The sequence below is a fragment of the Sinohyriopsis cumingii genome, chromosome 13, assembly GCF_028554795.1.
Source record: "Sinohyriopsis cumingii isolate HCF-2022 chromosome 13, ASM2855479v2, whole genome shotgun sequence".
NCBI lineage: Eukaryota > Metazoa > Mollusca > Bivalvia > Unionida > Unionidae > Sinohyriopsis > Sinohyriopsis cumingii.
This window is the reverse complement of record NC_142973.1, coordinates 30,744,886-30,761,686: the sequence shown is the minus strand read 5'-3', so window position 1 is coordinate 30,761,686 and position 16,801 is coordinate 30,744,886. Positions and strand designations below refer to the sequence as shown.

Sequence of the window (16,801 nt, the reverse complement as noted above, 5' to 3'; positions counted from 1 at the left end):
TATATATATATATATAGATAGATAGATAGATAGATAGATAGATGGATAGATACATACATAGAGAGTGTGATGTGTGATTAGGATTTTTAACGTAGCTTTAACAATTTTTCAGTCATATCGCTACGATATCTGCAGTGTGGCAGTTTATAGTTATGTTTATCACTGGGGCATCATGCCGCAGACATGTAACATGATGTCCCACCCAGTTACATTATCCTGACACCTGGCCGACCAGTCCTAACACTAAACTCTTATGCTGAGCGCCTAGCAAGGCAGCTGTTAGTACCATTTTTGTAAGTCTTCGGTATGACTCGGCCGGGGTTTATACCCACGACATCCCGCTACCGAGGCGGACGCTCTAACCAGGCCACCGAAGCGGTATCGACAGACAGACATTCAGACAGATAGATAGATAGATAGATAGATAGATAGATAGATAGATAGATAGATATCTCCATAACTTTAATTATGATCTACTTTCCAAGGTTATCATGACTGATTATAAAACTTTTTTCTTTGCAAACAGCGTATGTTCATTTTCTCAAATTTTAAACAAAATCCAGTCCTCATTGCCAGTCAGTGGAATATTGATAAGTACCAGTGTCAGTTTTGTTCACCGCACACAAACTCTACATTGATGTTCACAGCTCCAAATTATGTCGATATAAAAATATGGAAACGTTTCTTTTTTAAATTTTGTGTGAGGTTTTCTTTCAGAAACTCACTGCTAATTGTGACAAGTAATTTCATTAAAGGAAATAGGACACCACTATCAATAAAATAATTATAGCCTTTTCTTCACAAGTAGAGTATCATCCCCAGAAACCTGATGTTAATGGTGCCTTACCAAAGAAACAAGGACAAACTCTGCCCCACTTATTTAACTCTCATTAAAAAGGTTTATTGATTAACAATGACCTCTAGTAGAGCAAACTGGTATGATTGTAGTTTATAAAAAGATGTTACATAGCACCATTGTCTTGTTTTACGTCCATTTGTCAAAAACACATTGCACAACTAGTTATAAATAATATATACCCAACAGACTCTAGATTTCTAATATACTTGTATGTGAGACGCACTTTCCGACTGGAGAATGGCGAAACGCGAACATTTGGAGCCGTAAAACCCACAACATACGAGGTAAACGAATAAGCTATTACTGATAGTGACAATGCGCCTGGGAAATTATATGTTGATACTTTTTTCGGCAACACTTTGAATGCATGTTTGAATGGGGATAATACATAGAATTACGGTATCACTCAAACGACGGCTGTTTTTCCCATCGGGGGATATGAAACCTTGCATCAAATGCGCATCTCATACTGTTACCAATCTATGGTTGTCAACAGAAAGAAGCGAAACCAGCAAGTTTAGTCAAATCAATAAATCAATTTGTTTCTCTAAGTTAACAAGTGAACATTTAAGAGTAACTTACTGTGCAGTATTGTGAGTTAAATTTCAAATGATCCTCAACGTCCTATCACAATTCCGAAAGTATAGTGTTCCAAATTAATTTCAATATTGAATGTGCTGATATAAAAATAATTTTGAATAGATTGATGTACCAGTATGCACAGCAATCATATAATCCACAATGCCTTTGAATGAATTCACAATGATCCCAAATTATTGTTTTCTCCGAAATGTCAATGAACAATTTAAATAAATGATTCATCTCAAATTATATCAGAACATAATATTAAATGATTCAAGAGACTAAAGTTAAAACGGGAATGAATAATTTTGTTTACCGCAAACCTTATATAAATCCTAAGACACAATACAATGACCATGATGTGGACCACAAGTTCGCTTCTAGAACATTCTAAGTTTGTAAGTAAGGCTATATTTTGAGCTCAAATATCAGTAAACAACTTATTTATCACTAACAAAGATGACAAAAGTGTGAGTATGTTCAGGTAGGCCAAATCTCTACCTTCAATTATAGACAAAGGTCAAACAAAAAATATACAGATCAATCTAACAACGGTTGCCTGTACGGACTACACGTCGTGAGTAAATGGATGACATTAAAGCAAAAGGATAATCAATAAAACGTTACTTTTTATGAAATAATTCCATGCTTAGGGTTTATAATAAATACATCATCAACACATCGCGTTTCTTTTGATTGCGGAAGGATATAAGATCAGTTCGACCCTTCCGGTCTCTTGACAGCCGATGTTCTACCGTTGTCATACTCGACACGATCGAGAACCCATATCACGTCACTGTACTAATAACCTGTGTGCGTTTGTCTTCTTAAGGACGTTATTAATGAATTGTAAATTTGCTGCCTCAAATGTCCATTTCACCGTCTTCGTTGATGCGACGCAAGCAGACAAAAAATACGATACTAAGGCTACCAAATACGAAAAGAAACACTCAAATGCATGAGTGATATTCCTGATATTCCCTGAATAAATATACCAATCGGATGTGTTCATTTCAGATAATGATTAATCTTTTCTCTCCTGAGGAGAGTTGGTAGTCTCCCGTAATATTGGTAATAGCGCCGTGGACGGAATTGCTTGTACTTCATAGAGATTCACCTAATACAGAAATATAACAGATAACAACCCATGGGGCAAAATGGGTATTTTCAGTGTTGGAATTGTGTCTACATGCAGCACACAAGATTGTATTTGCCAACCTGTATTAACTAATAGTGGTATCGAGAGAGAGGAATAAAATGCAGGATCGACATGTATCAGTGTGTGCTGAGCAACGGAAAGGTAAGATTTATATTTCATTACAGAAGATAATAGGCTGGCAAACAGAATGACCTGCTGGCATTATAAGCAAAATTAATACATTTCAGATGTTCATGTGTCGGACGGTTCATAAAGTTTATGGACACTGTAGATCAGCAACAGTCACATATAGTCTATTGCAGCGGTATCTTTCTTTTGGGATGGATAGGCACACTTTCTAAGACAAAGCTTACGTTCGTCACATTTCCAAGAGTAGGGAAATGCTTTTTTCCTTTAAAGCTGTAAAAATGGGGAATTGGTTTTGAGTTCCTGTTCAAAGCAGAAACACTGCGTAAAACTTTCCAACTGTGGTTGAACAATAACTATCACCTTTATCAGAATGGATATATACATTACCAGTATAAGAATAGACATATACTAAACGAATATGATCCAATAATCAGCATTTTATCCACTTGGATAAAGTGATTATTTAGTATCCGTTGGTTTTAATATGCAGTTTATGCTGACGATAATTGAATAAGGGCAGTATGTACCTCAATTACCATACATCGACGTGTACTGTTACAAGTACTCGTCACTGAGAATCGCATACTGTATAATGATTATGTTATCAAACATACGCTGACAGAAACGAATGTATCTTACGGATACTGTACGTTTTCAAGGTCAAATTCACTGATGAGATTGTTAATCCCTTTTCTGCAATTTCCATCTACTATCCTTTAAGACAAAGCAACGGAACTTTGTTTATTTACCCTGTAACATTACAGCTGTCTTAAAGGCCACTGATTTCATTTGTGTGAACTTGTGTAAGCTCACCATGATAAGTGGGGAAGAAAATCCCCACCTAACTTGATTGATAAACACTATTTATCTATATGTAAACCAACAAGATCATTATATCAATACTGTAAATTTTTCGTTTTTTCTCTAATATTCTTAATCACTTATTAATCCTGAATGGATACCTGCACATAGTGCTCAAAAGATCACATTGCAGGTTAGATTGATAATCGCTTCATTACGTCATTTCAACTGTAAAACAATTTGAGACACATATTTGGCTGGTTTCATTGTCGTCAAAGTATTTTGTACACGGCTTGCAGTTGTGGATATATTCAAGTATTTGAGCGACGTATTAAGGTGAACTGCACAAGACTGAAATTAATGACTCAGCCACGTAAATAGTATTGCATGAGTGATGGAACAGAAAGGCAAGCTTTTCGTACCGTATTTGTCGGTCCATTCATTTAATACCGTATTTGTTGGTTTATTATTCTGATACCGTATTTATTGGTCCATTCATCTGATACCGTAATTGGTGGTCCATTCTTCTGGTACCGTAGTTGTTAGTCCATCCATCTGATTCCATGTTTGTTGGCTCATTAGTCTGATACCAACAACACAAAATAATGACCCAGTAAGGTTTTAAGATTATACATTTACTGAAAGTCAAGACTGATTATTGGGAATGTGAGGAAGATACAATTTTTTTTTATTATTAATGTAATCTATCTTCTACTCGGGTGTGTTGTACAGATTACATAGGTGAAAGAATCGACTTGCTGTATCGAACAGATTTCTAGCAATGGGTGAACGAGAAACTTAATACAGTACATCAAAACCGATTGTCTAGACTATGGATCAAAAGGTAGGAAACTAAGTTAGGTTTTATATTTTGTCATCTTATTTGATGTTTGTCTGGTCAATTATCATCAAAATAGAGCAAATTTTGATACAAACATGCCGTTTATCACCGATGTCTGAATGCCCCGAGTGCATTCAGATACAGGCCAACACAGCTTCCATTTTTTCCTATGACGTTATAATCCAACATGGCCACCACAGGATAGCGTATTATCTTAACAAATTCCAAAGTTGACCCCAAAATTTCCTGATAGCATCGAATTTTTCACTAAAATACTCCACTATCATTATCATCCATTTAATAAGTATCATACGATTTAAAAAATCTTGATATTTAAGTTGTTTAACGTAAATTGATTATGCAAGCGCGCATGAAATGAAATGCTAATTTCACCTCATACAGCTTATGTGTATCCAAAAAATAGTCTTACTGATGGCCAAAAGAACAGAAAAAAGAAATAAAAGTCGGTTTTGAAACGTCATATGACAAGCTTGCATGAAATTTCAATATTATATGTTTAATGTTTTGAAATGATTTCAAGCTTTTTAGTTGTTTTCTTCATATATCTTGAATCTTTTGAAAAGGCTCTTATATGTAAATTCTGGTACAATATGTTAATCTAAAGCACAGCCATTTTTTCATTTTCCATTCAAAGGGTATCTTTATAATATTGTGTATATCTAGTCATACCGCACACGGTTCATCCTTATTTACCCCAATTAATAAGCGCCAGACTTATTTTGTCATACCGCTCACGGTCCATCTTTATTCAGTCAATCAATATGGGCCAGACACATCTAGTCATACGGCACACAGTTCATCTTTATTCCCCCCCCCCCCCAATTAATAACGACCAGACTTATCTTGTCATACTGCACACGGTTCATCTTTATTCGCTCCATTAATACGGGCCAGACACATCTAGTCATACGGCACACAGTTCATCTTTATTCCCCCCCCCCCCACATTAATAACGACCAGACTTATCTTGTCATACTGCACACGGTTCATCTTTATTCGCTCCATTAATAAGGACCAGGCTTATCTTGTCATACTGCACACGGTTCATCTTTATTCACTCCATTAATAACGACCAGACTTATCTTGTTATACCGTACACGGTTCATCTTTATTCACTCCATTAATAACGACCAGACTTATCTTGTTATACCGTACACGGTTCATCTTTATTCACTCCATTAATAACGACCAGACTTATCTTGTTATACCGTACACGGTTCATCTTTATTCATTCCATTAATAACGACCAGACTTATCTTGTTATACCGTACACGGTTCATCTTTATTCACTCCATTAATAACGACCAGACTTATCTTGTCATACTGCACACGGTTCATCTTTATTCGCTCCATTAATAAGGACCAGGCTTATCTTGTCATAATGCACACGGTTCATCTTTATTCACTCCATTAATAACGACCAGACTTATCTTGTTATACCGTACACGGTTCATCTTTATTCACTCCATTAATAAGGACCAGGCTTATCTTGTCAAACAGCACACGGTTCATCTTTATTCACTCCATTAATAAGGGTCAGGCACATCTTGTTATACCGCACACGGTTCATCTTTATTCATTCCGTTAAAGTGGCCAGCCACATCTAGTCATACTGCACACGATTCATCTTTATTCACTTCATTAATAAGGACCCGGCTTGTCTTGTCAAACAGCACACGGTTCATCTTTATTCACTCCATTAATAAGAGCCAGACAATGAAGTCATACCGTACATGGTTCAATTTTTTGTTACCCCATTAATAAAGGCCGGACATATCTTGTTATACCGCACACGGTTCATCTTTATTCACTATATTAATAAGGGCTAGACATATCTTGCCATACCGCACGCCGGTCATCTTTATTCCTGCCACCCACCCCCATTAATAAGGGAAAGACATATCTTGTCATACCACACACAGTTGATATCCCTCACCCCGTAAATAATGGTCAGACACATCTTTTGATACCGCACACGGTTCATCTTTATTCACTCGATACCGTATATGGTTCATCATTATCCCCCCCCCCCCACACTTTTAATAAGGGCCGGACACATCTTGTCCTACCGCACCCGGTTTATCTTTATCCACTCCATTAATAAGGGCCAGACAATCTAATCATACCGCACACGGTTTATCTTTATCCACTCCATTAATAAGGGCCAGACAGTCTAATCATACCGCACACGGTTCATATTTTATTCCTCCAATTAATAAGGGCTAGACACATTTTGTCATACCGCACACGGTTCGTCTTTATTCACTGCATTAATTTTCGTTGTTGTTGAGTTTAATTATAGTGACCTAAAGAATACCTACCGTGCCATTCACGAGTCATCCCGGAAGTACCCCAGGCTTGGTTTCCAGAGGATGACGTTCATCAATTAAAAGAGGTAATCAGTTTAGACCTAAACAAAGCCTTCCGTGTCATTCGCCAGTCATCCTGGAAGTACCCCAGGCTTGGTTTCCAGAGGATGACGTTCATCAGTCAAAAGAGGCAATCAGTTTAGACCTAAATACCTACCTTGCCATTCACGAGTCATCCTGAAAATATTCCAGGTTTTGTTTCAGAGGATGATGTACAGTTTTGAAGCATTAATGCTAGGCCTAAGCATATGTAATCTGGTCTTCTCAAAGATCATAGATTACGTGGTTTCCTACTTCTAATCAAGGTTTTAGGTATCAGCTGAGACATATCTATAAAATTTTCTGCAAAAACACATGTTCTGTGCAGTTTTACTTAGAAATGAAATGTTTGACATTTCTTCTTCAAAGAGAATATTTATCAAAACCGAGATCGTCAAAAATATTGTTCTCTCAACCAGTCTTCACCTGTTGAGGAAATGCTCAACTCATCTAAATCATGTTTTCTTTCCTTAAAAACAAATTTCATGAATCATGGAGCTGACGGGTCCATCTTGTTCAATCGGTGGATGACACAGTACAAGCTATGTAGCTTCTCGTCCTGCTTTGTGTCTGGGACTTGTATACATATATCACCTGGGTATGGCACTTCTAAGTTGGTATAGTCATTTCAGGTGGGCCACATAATTATAATTACATGCAGTTTGAAGTCTTTTTGAGCGAGAGCCAGATCACAATTTTAGTTTCAGCTGGAGTACCTCTGGACTCCACCTAAACCCCTTTGTCAGATATAGTAGCGTGCACGGACAGCTGAATTTTCAATATACTACATAACGCGCCACAGACAGCAACAAGCTGAATCCAGAAGAAAGACTTCAACACCAGTTGGCTTCTGTAATGGTGCAAAATAGAATAAATTCTGTACACAGAGAGACCTGTTCGTTGTATAAATTTCATAATGTATTCTATAGTAGTCAGTGTGACACATAAACATGAACATTGATGTATTGGCTAGTCCCGCAATAAATTATTGATTGCAAGGGATATAATCTGTTCTTCTTGGGACGTGAATTGAATTTTTTTTAATAGGGCCCCGCTTGCTTAACAGTTAAAACAGCCTGGAGCGCGACGTCAACGCGAGGTCATAGTGGTAAAATGTCCAGAATGGATATAAACCGGGGTGAATTGAAAGAAGTTGTGGTACATTTGGAACACTTGTCATAAGTAATTTTCCAGAATAGTTATTAATAAAGGTGGTATAGGGAATTATTCAGACTTCGTTGGAACTGATAAAGATATTTGGCGTGTAAGGTAGTAATCGTAAATGAGTAGGTGTATTCTCAGACCGGATTCACGGGGTATAAAATAGTTCCTTCGTAGAACTAATCAGTCTAAATTCTGCAATGAGGCAATAGGTTGACCCCGGGAAATAATAAGTATTTCTCGTTAGACTGTCCTAAAGGAGGAATGTCGAAGTTAAGAACACAGTAAAAGAGAGAGATATTCAGCTGCATAGGAAGGTGTGAATTTAGGATAGAGCACAAGGTTAGTTTCGATTGCATGCAATGTATATCCATTGAGGTAAGTCTGTAATTATTGTTGACTTTATTCGTTTTCAATCATACTTGAGTTCAGAAAACAAATAAGTGCATGTTTTATGTTTTAAGTTGCAAGAATGCCATACAATGATACGTTATATGAATAAGTTCGGAATACGTTGTTTATATGTAAAAAAAAAATAATATAGTAAGATTTCAAGCATTTCTATGACGCAAACTGTGTGAATATGTGAATTATTTGTCTTAAATGATTTGTATCATTTATGCTGATGATTGAATTTCCTATGTCAGAAAACTTATGTCAATGAATCGCTAATCAGCAAAGTTACGTAGTTAGGGTGAAGAGTGAAATCCGCTAATTCATTTGAAGAATTCATTGATGAATTCTTTTCAAGGGAGAATCGATGGTTGAACTGAGGCACGTGTGCCAATCGTTAGGTCGTCTTGTAAATATATAACCCATTGGAACAATGATAGAGAGGGCTTTTTATGTCAAGGTAGCTGCTAACCAAACAACTATTTATGATAAGTTGCTTGTATATTAGTGCGAAATGACCATTTTAGCTAATTCTGTTGAATTCCGATAGCGATATCTGACGGAGAAGAGTTTGAATATGTGTTGATCCCAAGAGAAGGAAAATTTTGACATGAATTTAACTGAATTAAATATTTATATTAAAAGAAAAGTATGAAATAGTTCCAACCTGATTGTACAGTGTAAAAGAGAGCGCAGTCCGCAACCAAATGTTGATGAAAGAAAGAAAGAGAGAGAGAGAGAGAGAGATGAAATACGGAAACGTCGACCGATCACCAACAGTGATTTGGCAAACGACAGGAAGCACCAAGTGATACTGTCATGCCGGGAATCTGAGTCGATCAGTCACTCGATCATATGGTGAAATTCGTTCTATCAGTCACAGAACGTTTAAATGAATTTCGCATACTTTTAGAACTCTTTTTATGAGAAAAAGCAAATCATTCGCACATTATATTTTGTACGATGGGCTCGCCGGATTCTATTCTATATCTCTGCTCAGTCCTCTGTTATTTCATCCCTAAATTTCTTATTTTATGTTATTAATTACTCGATCAGGGCAATAACACCGTAGTCGATCACCACTTAGATAAATATAACCAAAACCCTTAAGGAGTGGTGAAGAAATCACACATCATCCACCATCAAACACCATAAATTCCTTTTTTGGTGGCAAAGAAATTTTGATTATAGCAGAATGTTTTACTTAGCAAGATAATGTACGCAGATTTGTGAAGAAACTCTGAAAGCAAGGAAGACAAAGTCACCAGACCGTTGCATTTATGTTTTAGACACATGGTGGAATGAATGTTTCTCTGATACTGTCACAAGTTTTCTCGGACTGAGTGTTAAAGTTTTATGATTTATTTTCAGTCACCATAGTTACCTCTCGCCGCGAATTATGACACAAGATCGATGCTTTTCCCGGAAAAGTCTGTTGGTTGTGACAAAGAAACTGAACAAATTCTTCCGCTGTCAATGTATTGTTCTCTTCAGTGATACCCTAGCTGATACGAATAGTTTATGGAATCCTTAATTTCGGACGGACTGTCACTTGATCAACGGTACCTAACTCACGTATAAAGTCTCAGAAGTTAATTTTCTTTGAGAGGGAATGTTCTTTATATTTGACGTGTAATTTGTAATAAAACATTAAATGATCTTTAAAAGAATATTGCAAACAACAAAGACTTCTTCAATATACATTTACAAGGGTCTGTGAAAGCATGGCGTATTTGAACGACGAAAGAAACATAAAATATAAATTAGATCACGTGTACCCGTGGCAATAGTCATTTTAGTGATGAAGTTAATAAATTATTAACAAAATTGTCTGTCCTATTTATAAAATTGCCAAACCTGTGTACAGTATATAATGGTTTATTGCTCGTCGGATAATAGCATATTCCCGATGAGATAGTTGTCGCAAAAGTCTAAACAAATATGCGAAACCAGACGAAATATTTCATTATGTATAAATATTTATAGATCTATACAACCGAGAGCAATGCTTTTCATAGTGCCGTGTAACAATTGACTATTAAAAAGAAAGTGGTTCCCATGGGTCTGAGTTAGCGCTAATGGCTTGGATATGTCATGAATTTGTAACTCTAAACTGATGGAGTCCCTAATCGATTTCCTATTGAAAGACTTTACATGAAAACATGTATTTGCATTAAGAATTTACAATAACGTTGATAATATATAGATTCATACACCACATGTGTCTGGCATTCATTCATTAACTGAAAAATAAATTGCAATATGATCAACGAAGGCTTATTGTGGTAGTTTGGCGGGTGTGGTTTGGTGTTTAGCATACATTACATCATCTGCATGCATGTTATGCAGTGTTTAATCAATTGGGGGTAAAGTGCCTTGTTCTAGTCTGATCGGATGGTGGGATTCCAGTCGTGAATCCCGTAATGAGTCACTGAAGCGGCTGCCTCTATTAGTCGCCTCGTACTATATGCATGAGATCGCGTCGGGTCTATTATACATTTCCGAGACCGTAAGGGTATATATTTCGACAAGTACCGAATAAACAATCATATGAACGGCTAAACAATGTATAAAGTTCATAAACTATTCATAACTTCCAATTCAATATTATAATTTTAAACAACTGTTACTTCTAATTTGTTGGCTACCTTTTCTAACATGTACAATATTTACTTTTCAGTTTTTAACCCTAAAATACCTTTTCACAGTAGCTCTCTAACTTATCGAACTGATTTTGTAAGCCTTCTAACCTATCTAACTATTTTGTAAACCTTTTCTAAGCTATCTAACTAGTTTTGTACACATTCTAATCGACCTAACTAGATTTGCAAACCTTCTAACCTAACTGATTTTATAAACCGTCCAACGTGCTAATTAAACTAATTTCATACTGCATCGAACTTAAAATATCAAGTTCTAGGATATTGTTAATGTTCGACCCCTCGGATCAAGCATGCATTATGCCAACAAACAAGGTTTTATGAACAAAGACAAGGATTTTATCAATGCATTAACAATAGTTGTTTTCAATTTATAAAATTTCAGCTGAACGACTGTTTATACCCATCATAACCACTCCACGTTTCCTTTTTGCTCGATTATTTGAATATTTTCTCTCGAAATGAAATCAACTTTTCCTTATTGCTAGCTTGTTTGAAAATATTCTCTCTGTTTGAATGCCTCATAATGGCACATACACTTATCACTATTATTCTTGTTGTCCATGATTATATCATTGCAATGACGTCAAAGTCATAAATGTTGTTACAAAAATTGTCCGGTCTCAATTCCTTCCGATGTACCTCAAAGAACAACACACTGTTCCTCAGAGACATTGCTTTGAGGTCCATTATCTCATCCGGCAGTGTGCGACGTTCTTCTTCAACCCCCTTATTCCAATCTTCTGTCTTTTCAATTATAGCTTCACAAAACTCAAACATTTGACCCAAAACATCGGTTTTATCGGTCTCTGAACTTTGTCATGCAGTTCTGTCACTATCTTCTTTAGCTCAGTTTCAAATATATACATCTTTTTCTCTGCTTCATCTGATTTCCCCAAGTTCTGGTCATTTTCACAAGAGTCTTTGTCAATATGGATAAGGTAGAGAATTTGTTCATGTGGAATACTGGACGACAGAGGTGGCGAACGCTGATTCATCGCAAACGGGATTGGTGATATAGAGGCTGACATTATTATTTTCTCCATATATGGTTGGAATGTGGTGAAAGAATGGAGATGGGTGGCAGGCTGGGTGAGAATAATGTTTACGTGAGAGGTTAGAATGATCAGAGGAACATACTCTTAAAGTAGAATTCGTGTTAAACATGCAATCCTGGATAAAAACAAATACTTATCAAATCAGCCAAAAATATTTAATAGCTTTTCTCAGCAATTCACCTAACATTTCGTATTCAGTTCGAGCACACAACCATTTGGAATAAGCTTATCTCTAAAATTTAAATGATTCGACCAATGTATTCGTTTTTCTTTCTTCTCATCTAAAACTTTGACTATGTCGATTAAAGTCTTAAAATCCTCTAAGTATCATAACAGTACAACACTCACAATAAGTCATAACAAATATAATACGTTTGACAGAAATTAAAAAATAAAATATAACAATGCACGCAAAAAAAACCCATATTTGAAATTTGGAAATGAACTGCGAGATAAGAAAATTCAATGCAAACTTTGAAAATAATGTAAAATGTTAACTTTGAAACCAAAATTTTGTACTTGAGCCAGGGTTGTTACTAGTGGGTGCTTTGTATTGGTTTGGTTTGTGGTTCTGTTCAAAGTTATGGCACGGAACATCACAAGTGATTGATAATTCGATTTAGCAATAACATGGTGTTGTGTTCCGTGTCTGAGATGATATTTGTTTCCATATTTTCCTTTTATGCCCGAATACAATTATCTGGTACTAAAAGTGCAAACCTCACTGCAAGGTATACAGCGAGGAGGAGCATTATTCAGTAATTAACCGGTATCAGGTAAGTATGCAGACTGAGATTGATATAAGCCTAACTGAATGAATAAGTAACACGTTACTCCGATCTACATCAAACATGGAAGGGTATATTGAGTTGGCGACTTCCGACCACCTAAAACAACTGAAAATGTGTTTCCTAAAACTGATATTTATTACGCATATCGCCAAAAGAATTCAATTTTAGATTATTTTATTTCATAACAACATTCAGAATTCTGTTTGGCTGAGCAGGTCACATGGTAATTAATAAAACTTGTCTGTTTCCTCAATGAGATTCTAGTTTCCCAAAACGACGCATTGTGATGGAGTGTTGAAATTTTCAGGTCACAGAATGAAAGTGATGCAAGAATGAAAATCTTTTCTTTCTTGTCCGATGCATTGTGTTTCTTACCTGTGATATTTTGGTATTGGCTGACACTTCCACTAGGCCAATATCGTATGTCACAGCTAATTGAAACAACGTACTGAATTCAGCAAAAGCCCGTATTTCTATCATTTTCGCTTAAAATAGGCAGCGGCCATTTAAACGAACCCGGGAAACTATTGAAACTTAAGGCTATAATGACTGAGCATGGGTAAAGCGAGTATTAAGCAAATTATAAAGGAAACTTAGTTTTCAGATCCATTTATATCTCACCCTTTTAAAACCTTTGGAGAATTTGTCTTACATTTAACTTATTATTTTATGTTCTTAGCTTGGACCTACTTATAACCTGAAAAATCCCCAGTTTAAAATAAGTCAAGGAAATTATAATTCGCAGATAACCGAAACCAAAATGTAGAGATATGACTCACAAGTAAAACTAACATGAGTGGTCTGTTAGTTAGTGTATTGAAATATTGTTGAATAAAACTGACCGTAAAGATAAGAAACTAAAAATATGACAAATTCGTCGGCTGATGATTGAATTCCATTGATTTCGTACGATACTGTACATTTTCTTTTAAAATATCGACAAATATGTATGCATATATCACCTTCCCGCTTCGTTTTAAAGCATATTCTTCATTCTGAAGTACTGTCTGATGTCAACCCGCTTTAAACTTAACGTAGCCTCATGGAAAAAATTATTACCAGTTATGATGTATGGTTCGTATTCGTCACTAGTGTTATGCAGTTCAGGTGCCAAACATATAATTATGCATTCCAAATAAAGCGTGTTATATTACTGTTTCTGTCACATATCTTAGAGATTTTTAAATTTACCGCAAATTGTTACTTGCTAAAATATGAAACTCTTGCGTTGAAAGCTTTAAAAGGATAATTAAGATATGAAAACTACACGGCTTGGCTTTTTGTTTTACGGCTTTATGGCGCAAATAAGTTATTTAATGTCGATGAAATAGAATTAAAGTGCCTTGCCCAAAGAAAACGTGCCCAAAGCCGACCTGTGCTGACCCGACTGTATGGTTTGAATCAGTATCCATTCGGTCGTCTGTCGGTCACGCTAATCAGCCATCCACCATGGCACAAACATCTATTATACTCCTCTGTTCCTATTCCTAGTCCTCGAGTTCGCAAAGGGTGAAAGCCTGACGACAAAAACCAAGGTGGCGGACCCCACCTTATCCTCATTTCTGCACGATATGCAGATGAGCAGAGACATATCTGATCAGTTCGAAATCCCCGAGCCTGCAAAAACTATTCCGATTTGTGTGACAGAAGAAAGTTAAAGATCTTTTTTTCTATAGCACATTGAAATATGTGTTAGACTTAAGGCTAGATCAGTGAAAGATGAAGCTAAATCAAACTGCCACACGAGGAATGGTCATTTAGTTATTGGACAGGGTGGCTAAGTAAATTTCTTTTGAAAATCTTTGAACTGTTTCAATTTATATTTGAAACTTTTTCATCCATATAGCCTGTAATATATGTTTTCTTTTAGCTGATTTGGTAAGGAGGAAAAAGTAAACAGTTCGAAATATGATTGAAGCTAATCAAAATCCAGATGATAATAAATATCCGCCACATCCCTCGTTCTTAATAACAAAGTGTATAATATAAATCATCGTTTGGTTCCATGGTGATTACTGATAAGAATGGCATAAGAAGTACCCATACAACTCTCAATGATTAACCGATGATTCTTCGATTAGATACCTGGTGATAACTGAACTATGACTGATAATACTGCCACATGAAATACACATAAAAAATTATGATTATTGACCGATGATTACTCCTCTCTTTAACTGTTGATAACTGACAAAAATGGCACAGGAAAATTCACATAGAAATTCCAATGATTGACCGCTAATTGATTGTGTTTACTTGGGGACAAGTGGCTTGAATGGGACAGAAAATACACTTTAAAGCCTCAGCACTTGACCAATAATTTATATTTTGTTTACTTTACGAAGAAAATACTATTTCTTATTGAACAAAGCTGTTTCGTGAGAACACAATATTTTCATATCAGTCCAATCAAACATTTTTTTATATTATCTTCTCTTATATTACGTTCACAATGACCAGTTATGTAAAGATATGTAGACTGACAAACGCGGAAAAATCGACGTGACGAAATATTAAGGACAAGGAGTTATGTACTATAAGGTCATTTTTGACGCATGTAATGGATTATTTTCTTATCTTTCGCTTCATTTTGTAACTGAAAGTGAAATATTACAAAAATAATTTTACAAAAGCAACTAATGATGTGTTTGATACCATATCGTTGATATAAAAATGAGAACATTTGTTTCTTGATTGCAGTCTTAAGAATAAAAGTTAGAATATGTTTTTGCTTCTTGATTGCAGTCTTAAAATTAAAAAATGAGAATGTGTTTTTGTTTCTTGATTGCAGTCTTACAAATAAAATTGAGTATGTTTTTTGTTTCTTGACTGCAGTCTTAAAATAAAATGAGAATATATTTTTTTTATTTCTTCATTGCAGTCTTACAAATAAAATTGAGAATCTGATTTTGGGCACACATGAGGACCTCTTAAATTTTCTTGTTTACTCCGCAACATGTCATTGTCTAAACTTGAGATTTACACGGCAAACATAGGAATATTGTGTCGATCCCAACCGTCATTTGTAAGCAACATTTTCCCAAGTAAATACAAACCCACATGTTAAACATATTTAGGTTAAAGACAATACTGTTCTTTAGTTGGATAGTGCATTCTTTTCAAAACATGGCTTTATATTTCTAGTTGCTAACAAAGTTATTTCAAGTGTTCTTTTAACCCTAGTGTCTCAGCAACAATTTATCCCTCCTAGTGTACCATAACATTAATTCACCCTTCCTAGTTTCGCAGTATCATTAGTTTTTACCCTTCCGAATGCCCCACAATATTAATCCCTCTTCCTAGTGGCTCAACAACATTAATTCACCCTTCCTAGTGCCTCAGTATCATTACTTTACCCTTCCGAATGTCCCATAATATTAATCCCTCTTCCTAGTGTCTCAACAACATTAATTCACCCTTCCTAGTGTCTCAGTATCATTAGTTTACCCTTCCGAATGTCCCATAATATTAATCCCTCTTCCTAGTGTCTCAATAACATTAATTTACCCTTCCTAGTATCCCAATAACATTAATGATTCGATACCATAATAGCTCGATGCCTTTTGACTTTTGATTCACAAACGAAATGAAGCTGTGACGGTAAAGCTAAGTACTCACCTCAAAACAACGTGCTCATTAAATTACGAAGCCATATATATGACATCACGTTTGCCTCAGCGTCTAGAATAGTTATGAACCCTGAGAGAGAATGAACGTAAAATCAATTGGTTGTTAGTTATTCTCTTATTAAGTAACGAGAAGAAGAAATGTTTTTACAATTTTACTAACGGAAATAGTATAAACTCTACAGATATTTGTACTTCTGAGTGACACGAGTAAGGTGAAGTTGTTTGTAGTTGCTACATGTACAGTTGAGAGAATGTTAGATTACGTTTATGTTACTTTCATCCACTGTGGCTTAAATTACTTTGAAGATC

The 16,801-nt window shown here is 35.7% G+C and overlaps 1 long non-coding RNA gene across 1 annotated transcript in view; it reads left to right on the top strand.

The window, feature by feature from the left end:
- The first annotated feature begins 2,461 nt into the window (after positions 1-2,461).
- LOC149785133 (uncharacterized) overlaps positions 2,462-16,801 on the top strand; it is a 42,841-nt gene continuing 28,501 nt past the window's right edge. Inside the window, exon 1 of the long non-coding RNA XR_016413488.1 lies at positions 2,462-2,741. This is a non-coding gene — a long non-coding RNA (uncharacterized LOC149785133). The remainder of the gene's footprint in view (positions 2,742-16,801) is intronic.